A 14,272-nucleotide genomic window follows, 5' to 3' on the forward strand; every position below is an offset into this window, starting at 1 on the left:
AGTTTGCAACATGCAAAAGGAAACGAAATATATCCATAGTTCCTTCTGATGATCTGCATATATTCACTTTCTTACAGGTCACATTTATTGACCAATTCGAATACAAATTGGAGAAGATAATTTTTTGGCCCTAGGGCGATCCATATTTATTTTGGTATATTGTTTCCACATATACAGCATAATCTCGATAATCCGGACACCACAGGTTTCGCCGGTGTCCGAATTATCAAATTGTGCGGATTAACGAGTAGTAAGGAAAATAAATTATTTTCTATGATTAAATCCCTCGTGGTAGTTATATAAAAATACATTTTTAAATTGTAATTGTTAATACCGAACACTTAAATGCAATATAGAAGTAAAAAGTATCAGTCGGCTTTGCCGACAGAGATATACCCTCAGCCTGTGTATATTGAAACAATTTTTCCCAAAATACGTATGTATTTAGTGGGTTTTAAAAATGTTGGGAATCTTAACCGACAAAAATGTTAATTAGGATTAGAGATCAAAAGTTTTGCGGAGGAGATACTAAAAGGAATGTAGATCTACATTGACCATTATGGAAGTGGATGTCCAGCCACTACATATGGTGCCATAGGGGATTTTTACACCCTTCGGGATATTTGCTCAAGAAGAATGGACGTGCCCCTGAGAAAACGTTTACAACAAAAATCAAAGTGATTCGATAGCAGGTCTAAAAGTGAACATATCTGAAATTTTGAGTGGAAGGTACCGGATGGAGTGGACAAATATAGTCCATATTTGAACCTGATCTATGTATATCTAGTAGATATATTAGGATGTGTAAATTATGGATCAATTCGGCTACTCCCTTCAAGATTTACCGTATGAACAAATTTTCCGAACATTTTTTAAACTTTTGTGGGGGAGGTACCTGAAGGAGTGGATTTAAACTTTGTTTGGACAAAATATTACCAAGGCCAAATTTTGGTCCGAATCGGCAGATCCGTTCTAGAGTTATCTTGCGCTCAAACCATCTCACATGGTGTCATAGGGGTTTTTTTGCAACTTTCAGTCTATTTTCTCGGGAAGTATGGACTTGCCCCTAATGAAACTGGTACCGTCGTATGGAGGGAAGTTGCTAAAACAAAAATCAGAGCGATTCGAGAGATGGCCCTAAACTCAACTTTTCCGAATTTTTGTGTGGGAGGGGCCGAAGGAGTGGGCCGATTGAGTCTATATTGAAACATTATCTAAGTCTGGTACATATTACAAAGTATGGACCAAATCGGTTACTCCCTTCAAGAGTTATGGTGCGCACAAATTTTCCGAACATTTTCGAACTTTTGTGGGGGAGGTATCGGAAGGAGTTGACCGATATAGCCCATCTTCGAACTTAAACTAGGTTTGGGCAAAATATTACGACAGCCAAAATTTGAACCGAAACGGTTCATCCGTTCGAGAGTTATCGTGCGCTCCAGCCATCCCGACAGACAGACGGACAGACGGACATTGCTCATTCGACTCCAAATTGTCTGAAACACATTTCGTCCAAACATACTTGGAGTCTAAAACCATTATTTCGATGAGGCACATTTTGCCCGTATGAAAGTGTATATACCCTCGATAGCATAAATGCTGAGGGTATAAAAAGTGCTTTACGGACAATTCGGACACTTTTATTGGTATTGCCCTTCTTTGTTCCTTTCCTTACTGGTTACCAATTTACTATGCAACAAGACTCAAAATTTGACGAATTACAGAAAAAGCCAATCAGATTGTGAATGTAGACGTTTTTAAAGTTTACATCAGGATGTAAGCAAAACACGGGGCAGGTGTGAAATGTCATATTTTTGGAAATTAAGATTCCTTGAAATCTTTGCCTTTTAAGTGTACAAAATTGTTTTCCTATAGCAGGAATGAATGAACTTTTGAATATTATTGACAAACATAACGTTTATTCTTTTTAAATATAAAAAATGTCACGCAGAAACCTATTAGAAACTATCAGGTATGTCACAGAAAAGAATTCCGATCGAAAGTGGAATTAATTCCGTATTTAGCTTCTTCAGAAAACGAAAAACGAAGAATTTTTCGGAATGAATCCACTTTTGATTTTGCAAAAGGAATTATATTTTATTTTTTTTTTAATTTGCCACATTAAAACACTTAGAAATAATAAAAATGTTGTTTTCATATTTAAACTAAATAATGAAGTTTTCTGATTTTACAAAATCTATCGGAATCTGAAGAAGCTAAAACAAAAACGATCGAAATGAAATCACGGAATTGAAACCATTCCGATCGGAATCTGTGACATGCCTGTGTATATTTTAGCATTCCAAATGCTTTGCCAGAATAAATATGTCAGTGGTTTTGCCATGTTAAAGACAATTCCAAGGTTTTTGACTTCTTTTACCACTACCACGCTATTGTGTGGTTTTTCTAAGTGATGTCATTTTGCACTAATCATTGGGTGTTCTTCATTTTGCTTATTATTATTCATCATGGATGGGTATAACAATAATCCATTACTTTTCGCCTAGGAGTCAACATTTCCCAATTCTGCATTAAGTGGTTCTATGCGTACAATCGAGATCGATATTATAAAATTATGTATTTTTAGTGCATTAGACTAAAACCATGTCATAAATATTAAAGCGGGAATTAGAGCATTTTTCCAAAGAAGCTTTTTGACCATAGACCACAAATTGCCAATTTATGTCTGCATATACATACATACTGAATAGATCTAATATGTGGATATTTAAAACGAATACTTTTAATTATAGTTATAGTCCAGAACTTGGAACCCTAAATGGTCCTATAGTACCCATTTTGTGCTAAATAACGTACCCTTATTCAAAAAGATGGAAAAAATTGCGCTTTTATCTAAACAAAAATTGCGATGATTAACTCTAGCTCCTTTGTTTTTCTGCTAGACAATTTTTGGCCGATAAGAAACAATCACCATATTTAGACATGTTTTGCCATTTCTGATGTTCTAAAGCAAACACAAAGTCAATATTGCCATGAAAACCAAAGTTTAGGTGTTTTTCGTTCGCAATCATTTTTTTCGATATAGGGAAACAAGCCCTAAATCTTATTAGTCCAGATTTATTGCTAGGGCGGAATATCTGGAGAGTATGAATAACATAATAATCTGCAAAAAACGACGTTAAACGACAATAAACTTTTTTTCATGTTTTTGATATGACCCCAAATATCGAAAAATTGACCCTCAAAACGCCTAGATCCAAAATTTGAGTACAATCGGATAAGAAATAAAAAACATGCTAAAATCCGATGTCTAATTATTGCGAGGTCTTATGATTCTATAACAACTATCAAAAAAGTATAAGTCGTCTTTGCCGACAGAGATATAGTCTCAACCTGTGTGAACTCAGACTTTCATCTCTGCCTTGACCTAGAAAACAATTAACTACAGTTATGTAACAAAGATATCAATAAACAACTTTCTGGAACATATATACTGTCTGCGAAAAGTTCTTAAAGTCCAAAATTGCACAATACTTTAGAAAATATTCAATATTTATGCTTATTTCATCGATTCTGCTCCATATATTCCATACTCTTCAAAATTCAAGAATAAAAACAACGAACAAAAATGTACCTAAGATCTCAATAAACAACTTCCTGGAAAATATATACTTTCCAGGAACGCTTCTTCAAGCTCAAAATTCGATTATTATTGACTCGTCTTTCCTGCTCAGGTCCGTAAATAACAAACCTTTAAAATTTCTTAGAGTTTTGAACAGTTTGTTATTTCCAGAGGAAAACGTTAACAATAATTTAATTATTTGTGAATATCGGATTAAAGAATCATTTCTAGAATGTTCATATGTTCTAGAAAGTTGTTTATTGAAGTCTTAGGTACATTTTTGTAGTTGACTGTATCCTTAATTTTTGGGCTGTTCGATATCTGTGGACCAGAATCGAATGGTTGTTTTCATTAATTTTGAACGGTTAAGTATCTATGGACCAGAAACAGAGGAAAATGATAAAAATCGCATTTGCATTTCTATTTTGACCCTTTAGAACGGAGTTTGTATGTTCTACACAGATGTTGAGATCTAATGTACATTTTGTAGTTGGTTGTTTGCTTCAATCATGATCGGTATCATATCTGCTGAACAAACAAAACACGAGAAAAAATTTTGAAAGAAATTTCACCTTGGCGATTTTGGCCAAGATGGCGTATTATGGCTTTTATTTGTTCCAAATTTGTGTTCTTTATGAGAAGAGCTACAACTCTGCTCTGAGATTAAATCAAATTTATTAACGGTTCGCAAGATATAATCTTGAAAAAATATAACCGCGAAAATTGATGAGATAGAGAAAAACGGCGAAACACGTGTCTTCCCTTTTTTGATCTTCTATCACGCTGCGGTGCCAGAATATGGTTAATAAAACATGACTCAAAAATTACACACAGTGTTATCGTACTCCAAACTGTACCCAAACTTAATAGTACATATCTACTGGTCACATTTCAACGAAAATACATTTTCAAAAATAAAATTTTGTGCCAGAGATAAGCTACACGGTCTGGAAATAGATCATAATATCGATGTAATACCCCCTGCCATTATTAGCAATTTTTTTCCATTTCAGATCATTTCAGTCAAACCTATACTTTTAGGGCAAAGAAAATCAATGAATTACACTTTTATGTTATTAGTCAGTAATAACACGGGAAAAATTTTCGGTATAGAAAATTGAGTTTTTGGGTGAGAGCCGGGAGGAAAGAGTATAGAGGGACCCTTCCCTCCCCGCTCTTTCCCAAAAACTCAATTTTCTTTATAGTAAACTTTGCACGTGTGACTACTGACATACATAACATCAAAATTTAAATAAAAATGTACTATGATACTAAAAATGGCTCAGCTCAATATCACATTGAACGCTATGTCACATTCAATCTATAACAAAGTTAGGGTGATGACTTTTTTACGACCTCGTATCCCTGTATCATATTTTGATTAGTTTGTATTTATTATTAGGTAAAATCTTACATAAAAAGTGAATCGATTATAAATCTCACACACAAAATTATTTTAAATTTTTTTATTTATATATTTGTTCAGTTTTTGAAGTCACCGTAAGCAGACTTCAATAGATTCATTCTTGAGGACCATGTCTGATGTTCAAAGCTCTCATGGTGTTTGTCGTCAAAGTATATACTCCACTTCTCCAGCAGCTACCATGTGGATGCCTGACTGACATGTGGTTGGGATTTCAATGTCCTCAACGGAAACCTTCCTTCCTTTTGCGCGTTAAGACTGCATTGTCGTCCTCTCAAGGCCTATCTGTAGAGCTGTCGGATTAACCGGTGCTACTTTCGTGGTCACAGCCGCTTCCATTGTCCTTTTCTATTGGATGGATGGAATGTACTGGAAACAGCTGGTTTGCCGCTAGAGCAACCAATGCGGCCTTTGTTCTCAAATTCCAGATTGTAGAGATTCTTTAAACAGTTTCTTTAATGATTCAACGTTTTGCTTTTTCTGCAGCGCTCGTACTCTTCCAGAATTTTATTTAGTTTTGCGCAAATTTGTTCATCAGCCATATGCGGCAAGTTCATAATAAGACCACCTGATTTTTGTTGTCAAAAACATTATTGTGATTTAAAATACAAAGAAACTCAAATCACAGTAATATAAAATCTATTATGTTTGTTGTCAAAAGTTGTTAACAGAACTCTGAATGGCCGACCTTCTATAGGCCTTGACTTTAAACTTTTAATACTGTTGTAAACAATAAACACATAAATGTGGTATCTGTAAAAAAATCATCTCTGACAGGCAGTCAACGGATAAAAACACATGAATGTTGGTTTTCCGCATACTTTTTTGAGTGTTTATTGGTTTCTGTTTTATTGTTGTTAAAATAATTTGTAACTCAATTTACTTATTTTCCTTAAGGAAGCAATTCAATGAATTGCGAAATATTGGAAAAGAAAAACAACAACAAAATAGACTTCAAGCTCAAAAAACTTGTATTTTATTATCAAATAGAAAGGTCGAAGAAATCAAAAAAAGTTTAAAAGTTTTCTACCACAATCATAATAAAAAATAATTAAAAATTAAGTTTCAGTGTTTTAAGTATAAATGCACTTAAAACTAGAAAATAATTTGTCGCTTAGCCTCAATAAATATATTATTCTTCGTGATGGAATCTCCCAAATAAAACGCTTGCCGTTTAATTTTGACACCATTTTTGATTTAAATGCCAGCGTTTTATTTGAGAAATTCCATGAGGAAGAATATACTTATTGAGGATAATCAACAAATTACACTGTGCAACACTGAAAATGCAAACAACTTCTAGTGGGCATTTTCTGAAAATACATATTGAGACTAGTTGGTTTCGTGCTTTTAGATCGGGTTCGGATTTTATGGCCTCTATTGATCCGGGCTGTATCTCAGAAACTAATAAGAATTTTGCTTTTCGCTCTTCGGCAATATTGTAGTCCTAAAGTAGAACTTAAGTGTCAAATGGACGAACTAGGAAAAACCGCACCTATCGAACCAAATTGATAAAATATAGGAATGTTTACATAATTTCTGGAATTATGGTCAGTAACAGCCAAACTATTGAGAGTTGAACCAAGTAACCTTTCGCAAAAATTTTCCAAATAATATGCTCAGCAATTCTTCAGAACATATTTCAAACAACGTTTACAGAGGCTGTTTATTCTCATATTTGAAATTTCAATGTATTTATCAAATTGTTGAGGCATTTTACAACAATGATATGTTCTGAAGAGTTGTGTACTATATCCCAGATAGTATTTTTCCCAAAGATAACATGAAGAAAAATTTAACCGTTTGGAGATACGCTGCGAAATATATACAAATTACGGAAATTTTAGATATTTGAGGCAATAAATGAGGTTATTCGTGTTCATTATCTTTTAAAATACTTTCTTCTTGTTCTTATTTACCACTTAGCTGGGGATGTCTTGGAAAGATTCGTATTGGTTTCAAAGATATAGCCCCGACTTGCTTTAAAAAGCCAATCTTTAACCATGTTTAGATAGGGCCATAAAATCCGAACTCGACCTAACAAAATAAAACCCAATGAGGGTTTTATCTATTGGGTCTGTACTTTCATAAAAACCGCATTAGAAGTTGTTTGCACAAAATTAGCATGAAAATGTTTAACAGTGTTATTTTCTAGTTTTAAGTGCAGTCCAAAACCTGGACCTATGTCCACAATTTTTGTTGGGGAAGCGTCTGTACCATTGGGAATTCCAAATGCCAAGTTTCAGCCAATTCGGGCTACGAATGAAGATAAAATCCTCAAAATACTTAAAATAGGGTTGTACTGTTATATGGGGGCTATAGGAAAAAATTGACCCATATTGGTTTTGGTTTCGTATTTATGTATTGTCATCCAAATCTGAAAAGTGTGCAAAGTTTTAGTTCGATTCATATTACATGCACTGCCGTAAGCATTTTCTCTGTATTTTGTACGATCTGTAATAGCAATGCCTAATTCAAAACGTTCTAGCTTCCTCTGGCTGCCACTTTGGCTTCTAATGATTAAAAAAGTAATAAAACTTATGCCTCAGTAAATGGTATGAATTATATGTCCGTGGAAGTTAAAGTTGTGTCAAATGAACTATATGGAACTACTTAGTTCACTACACAGTTCCAATGGCCCACATCATTTGTATTAACAAACTGCGTATACGTAATATCACAAGTTATATTTTATCACGTAACTCATACGTTTTGCAACTAGTACAGTGAACTAGGAACTAGATTACTTAACTCTAGTGGAAATCCACACAGAAAAATATTTTGAAAAACTAAAAAGGTTTCAGACGACTTTGCCGACAGAGATATACCCTCAGCCTATCTGAATTGAAACTATCATCTAAGTACAGATCGAATGTATTTAGGGTCTTTTCAGAATTTTGTGGACCTTTTTGGACATTTGAATTTGCCGACAAGAATGTGGATTAGGATTAAAGTACAAAGTGTTGATAAGGAGTTACTTAAAGGAATGGACCGACATAGTCCATTACGGGAGTGGATCTTATTTTTGATAGATATCGCGCCCACCAGACATTTCAGTGGGTCATCATATAATTTTTGGACCAGTATGCCAGGAAGCTTGGACTTGTCCACGGAAAACATAATATGGCTGTAAACAGGACCACAACGAACAGCATCGATATACATTTCTAAAGGATCTTCGCACAGACCCCAAACTGTACTTCAACATAAATGTTGAACTTTTGTGGGGGAGGTCCAATAAGGAGAAGATCAATATCGGCCATTTTGCAAGTTAAACTAAATTTGGACAAAATATTAGGAGATCCAAATTTTGAAGAGATATCGTGCATACCATTTTAGTGACATTTTTTAAATATTGAGGGGGAAGTACCGGAACTTGTTGCCCATCTTCGAACTGAAACTAAGTTTGGACAAAATATGACGAAGGCCAAACCCCATAGGGGTTTTTTACGTCTTTCAGGCAGTTTTCTCAAGAAGTATGGACTTGCCCTTGAAAAAACTTTTACCGTCGTAATTGAGGCAGCGAATGCATGTTGCTTCAACAGAAATCAAATTGATTCGAGAGCAGGTCTTTAAAGGAACTTATCCGAAATTTTGTGTGGGAGGTACCCAAAGGAGTGGACAAATATAATCCATATACATCTGGAAGTTATATTAGGCTGTGTAAAGTATGGACCACATCGGTTACTCCCTTCAAGAGTTATCGTGCGCACAATGTTTCCGAACATTTTTGAACTTTTGAGAGGGAGGTACCTGAAGGAGTGTACCGATATGGCTTTAATGAATACAAGCTGTTACAGCAAAAATCTAACGATTCGAGAGCTAGTCCTAAACTGAACTTTTCCGAAATGTTGTATAGGAGACACCCGTAGGACTGGACTGATTAAGTCCTTATTGGAACCTCATCTAAGTCTGGTAGAAATTTTACGATGTGCAAAGTATGGACCACATCGGTTACTCCCTTCAAGAGTTATCGTGCGCACAAATTTTCCGAACATCTTCGAACTTAAACTAAGTTTGGACAAAATATAAGGAAAGCCAAATTTTGGACCGAATCGGTTTATCCGTTCGAGAGTTATCCTGCGCTCCAGCCAGCCAGACAGACGGAAGGACATTGCTAAATCAACTCCAAATTGTCTGAAACGGATTTCGTCCAAACATACTTGAGGTCTAAAACCATTATTTCGATGGGGCACATTTTGCCCGTATGAAAGTGTATATAGCCTCGTTAGCAGAAATGCTGAGGGTATAAAAATGGTACAATCTGCTAAAGCAGTAGAAAAGTGGAATGACAGTCTCTGATGTAGCGCAGGTGAGATATACCAAATTTTTTTTTATTTGGAAAAGACGTATTATTATTTATTGGTCAATCTTCGTTTTGAAAATGACATTTTTGTCACTAAAAACTGTACCACTACGTACATACATACATATATCGTGAATGGGTATGATTACAATTCTAAAGTTTAGCTCGAAAGTCTCTGTGGCTGTGATGGGAGTAGGAAAAAATGGTCGATTCTAAAATCGGAGTTTTGTGTACTAAAAGGGATAATGAGAGAAACTAAATGCAGAAAGTCAATAAGAATAATTAAAAAAAAATAAGTTTCAGTGTTTTATTTATAAATGCACTTAAAACTAGAAAATAATTTGTCGCTGTCAATAAATATATTCGTTCTCCTGATGGAATCTCTCAAATAAAACGCTTGCCGTTTAATTTTGCCCCCATTTATAATTTAAATGCAAGCGTTTTATTTGAGAGATTCAATCATGAGAAAGAATATATTTATTGAGGCTAAGCGACAAATTATTTTCTAGTTTTAAGTGCATTTATAAATAAAACACTGAAAATTATTTTTTTTTTAAATTATTCTTATTTTTAACTTTTTAGTAAATACATTGTTTTGACCACTGAGAACAAATTTATAGTCAATTTAGGCCGAAAATTTAGATAAAAACTTTAAAATGCCTGAAATCGTGTATTACCGTTATATAAAGGCTATACCAAAACCTGGACCTATGTCCACAATTTTTGGTGGGGAAGTTTCAGTACCATTGGGAACCCCAAACTGAAATCGGGTGGTACCGTTATATGAGGGCTATAGGAAAAAATGGACCCATATTGATTTTGGTTTCATATTCACGCATTCTCATCTAAATCTGAAAAGTGTGCAAAGTTTTACTTCGATTGGTCAACTGCAACCGTTTTAAAAATCAGTTACCAGATTTGAAAAGGGGGTTAAGTTAGACACCGTAAAAACACTGTAAGAATGGACCAATATTGGTTTTGATTTCATATTCATGTTTTGTCATCCAAATCTGAAATGTGTGCAAATTTTAAGTTCTATTGGTCAACTGCAACTGTATGAAAAATGAGTTACCAGATTTGAAAAGCAAATTAAATAAAACACTGTAAAACAGTGTAAAAATGGACCATATTGGTTTTGATTTCATATTCGTGTATTCTCATCCAAATCTGAAAAGTGTGCAAAGTTTTAGTTCGATTGGTCAACTGCAACCGTGTTAAAAATGAGTTACCAGATTTGAACTAAACACACACCAAAGCAAGTTAAATAAAACACTGTAATAACAACATATTTCAATATTTTTTTAGAATTTTAACTTCTAAGGACTAGCAGTTCTTGTGTTATTTTTCTCGTTTTCTTCTATTCACCTCATTGTGCATTTATGTTAACGTCACATCCGTCTCCGCTGCCGTTTTTATAATCGGAATGAAAGAACAGAGTTGCTCATTGAAAGAGAAATCTGATGTTGTTTACAAAACCAAAAGCTTTTCAAAAAAACTAAGCTAAACCGGCATTTTGCTTGTTTGCCTAAACAGCAAAGAGAAATAAGCTTTTCTGATGCTCTTTTAAACAGTGATACAGAGCCGAAATACATGTGAGTTTCATTGAGAAGATGTAATGATATATGTGTGTGTATTTCTATTGCTGCTCCAGTAATGCATGGGGGATGTGCAGTGTTTTCAATTGCATTTCGGTTCTGTTCAAAGTGTCAGGGGGTTATATCTGGCCAATATTCTGTGTGTTTGTGTGGTTGACGGTGTTGGCTTAAGTGGGGAGGTGTGATCCACTATAACTATAGGTACTCTCTTTCGAGAGAAATTCAAGTGTGAGTATGTGATTTTTGCATGTTGGCTTCGTGTCGGTGTACTTTTGATTCTCGCAAATATTCTTGTTGTTGTTGTTGCTGTTGATACGACGGTTTTTTAGTTTTTCCCCGTTCATGCATTTGAGTGTGTTGTTGCATGGCATTGTGTTTTTGTTGTAAGTTTGTTCTGTTTGGGATGCCGCTATTATCGTTTTGTGTTGTCGTCATCGTCGTCACTGCAAACGCTGCATAGCCAACCAACAAGCCAGCCAGCCAGTCAGTCAAGCGTTCGTATTTCGGCATTATTGTGAAGAATACATCTATCTCCTCATCGAGTTACGTCGCATGTGAAAGACAGTTTAGCAAACAGTATCGTGTCGGTAGTTGTCGCGAGCGCTTGCTTCTATTACCTATACATTTACCTATCGAAGATTATTAGCAGAGCGCTGTGTGTTCTCCATCACAGCGACGACAAGTGTTTGTGGTGTTCCATCCTAGAATTAGTGTAATAACAAATGAATAATAATTAATAAAAGTCGACAATCGAAATGAATTTTGCAAATGGAATTACAAATTGAATCCGATTGGAAATCAATTGTGATGAGTGAATAAATGTGAACAGAAGATGTAGAAAGAAAAATAATAAACGAAACAAAATGTGAAAACAAGAGAATCAAAATAAAATTTAAATGCATTTCTGTGTTGAGGCATTGTTGTCGAAATCGAAATGCAATCATTTTTCAAAATTTGCCATGAAAATTGATTATTTTTTCCCCAATTTAAGTTTTTTATTCAAACAAACGAAGCTGAACAGAACGACAACAAAGTAGTCAGAACTAATACAACGGCAATAACAACAAACGAGGCCTATTTCTTTTTGGGGGTCTATGCAAAAATTTCGTTCTCATTGCATTTGCACGCGAGTGTCTGTGTTCGAATATCTGTGCATGCATGCATAGTGCAAAAGGTTTATTTATTTACCACCCACCTACCAGCAATAACAACAACAGCATTGCAGCCGCCTAACTTGGCCTCTACGAGACTCTCACTCTCTTTTCGCCAGTTTGTTGTGTTGTTGCTCTTCAGGGATTTGTATTCAATCCCCATCTCCATGCAAAACGAAACTCGTGCGAAAAGTGCGTTGAAAATGTCGTTGCTGCCACCACCGCAAACGTCATTGCCACCGGCTGGCTGGCTGCATAGTCCGGCTAGCCTTTAATGTTGTGTTTGCTTGGTTCACTGTCATTTTGATAATATCTCCAGAGTTTTTTTTTGCTGCTTCTGTTGAAGACGATAATGTGACTTTTTCTGTCCGCCGTTTGTCCAGCGCCGGTGTCTTTAAAGCTGTTGTTTTTGTTTACATCTAAAATCTTGTTATCGCGCGTTTTTTTATTCTGACATAAGTGCATGTCAGTCAGTATGATCAGTTATTGTCTGGCGTTTTACAAATAGCCCGGGTTGATGTATAGAATTACAAATGTTTCGATAGTGATTACCCTAATCGTGAATTGTGATTATTGTTAATAGACAATGCCACATAAATGTTTTCATGGTGTCAAAGTCTATTTAAGTTGAGTTTCATGAAAAATGACAAAGAGCTAAAGAAAAAAGTGAAGTGTTCAGAAAAAAATATGAATTTGTTTTTTTTTTTCTCAACGATTTCTAATTTCATTCCGACAGTTGAATTCTTAAAGGCCTAGTGTTCCGAAAGAATTTGTTTTCAAATTGTATCTCCTGCATGAGCAACAAATTTGCCGGTTGTTTATGTTGTTGTTGCTGCTGCTGTTATTGTTGTTGTTATTTGATACTCACGCACACAACCACGCAGAATAATAATCCGACAGTTATTACACTGGACCGATGACTGACGACCACCTCCGGACACCGGCTTCAAATATCTTCACATAAACAAACGGTCAATGTTATTGTTATTGTCATGACGCTTAACTCGTTTGCAGTTGAATACATATTTACACATCTATCCCATTGTTCTTCTTCTCATCGAAGGAATGTTGTTGGTGCTCAGCTGTTTCTGTTAAAGTTTTGTTGTTTTTTTCCTGTCAAGATTGTAACAGCTGATTATTCGTTGTAACTTCATTCTCATTTACCTTCGTGCTTTTCACCAAAGTTCGTTCATTCGTTCGTAGTGGTGTTTACTTTTGTTGTTATTTCCTCAATTGATAAACGCATTGTTATTTCCGTATCCTTGTTAACATAGCTAAGACGGAGAGAGAGAGTGTGTGTATTATGGAATTTCCAAGTTTTGGGGCGATTTACCTGAGTTTAAGTGGATGTGTGCATGCTTAACTATTTCTTGCCATTCGGTGGGTGGTAATGATAATTAGAAGTTGTTTGCACGAATAAAGTTTCAAGTTGAACTTTTTTCCACAAAGTTCAAAGTGCAATCGAGTAATGAATGTGCGGAATGGGGGATTTTTTCATTTCATTTCAAGTGATTATACCGCAGTTTGTGTAAATGTTATGAGTGTCTGTTTGTCTGTGTGCTCAGAGAAACCTTAGAAATTTCCCCACTAGGGAATTGTGTTGAGTGAAGTTTATGGTCAATTTCAATCAAAGTTTTAATGTTCAACATGATTTCAAGTAAGTCAATCCAAATTGCGGAATGTTGATGTCAGAACCAACAATTCGTTGACTTTGAACATAGTGTTGGCCAAATTATCCCTATGTCTACAGCATATCTGTAACGCCAAGGCATATTCTACCATTGTCCGAATCCGTAAACATGCGAATATACGAATTAAATCTAGTACTGTAAGAAAGGAAAAATTTAAGAATTAAAGGCCTGGGTATATAAGCTGCCTCGCTTGCTAACCTTGCTTCCTTCTGATAAACAATAAGGAAAGCCGGGCCAATTTTTTTTCTTCTTTATTCTTAATTTAATTTTATTATGTCAGAAATGAAGCAGGCAAGTAAGGTAAGCAGACGAGACAGCTTATGTTACCCAGTCTTAACTTTAGCACAACTTATTTTATTCTTAACTCAATGTACGTTTTCAAATTATCTATTAAATGAATAGAAGCACGCAAAACAGTTACAATAAAATTAAATCAATTATAAGATATCGTAAAGTTTACAGAGTCCTTGTAAAACGAGTAGTTTAAAATGAAAACAGTGAACGTCAAATAGTTCTACGTGTT

General features: G+C 35.0%; 1 protein-coding gene across 8 annotated transcripts in view; it reads left to right on the forward strand.

Annotated features, from left to right (window-relative positions):
- The first annotated feature begins 11,190 nt into the window (after positions 1 to 11,190).
- The window catches only part of Rbp6 (RNA-binding protein 6), a 965,414-nt gene continuing 962,332 nt past the window's right edge, over positions 11,191 to 14,272 (forward strand). For 4 of the 8 annotated variants that reach the window (XM_073984491.1, XM_073984486.1, XM_073984492.1 and 1 more), the window contains exon 1: positions 11,191 to 11,619. The gene's annotated coding sequence lies outside the window, so the exon portion shown is untranslated. Of the gene's footprint in view, positions 11,773 to 14,272 lie in introns of all 8 variants that reach the window. The other 4 variants (XM_073984487.1, XM_073984493.1, XM_073984488.1 and 1 more) reach the window with 3 other exon arrangements.

Source organism: Musca autumnalis, unplaced genomic scaffold (assembly GCF_047663935.1).
Source record: "Musca autumnalis isolate F117 unplaced genomic scaffold, ASM4766393v1 scaffold_4, whole genome shotgun sequence".
NCBI lineage: Eukaryota > Metazoa > Arthropoda > Insecta > Diptera > Muscidae > Musca > Musca autumnalis.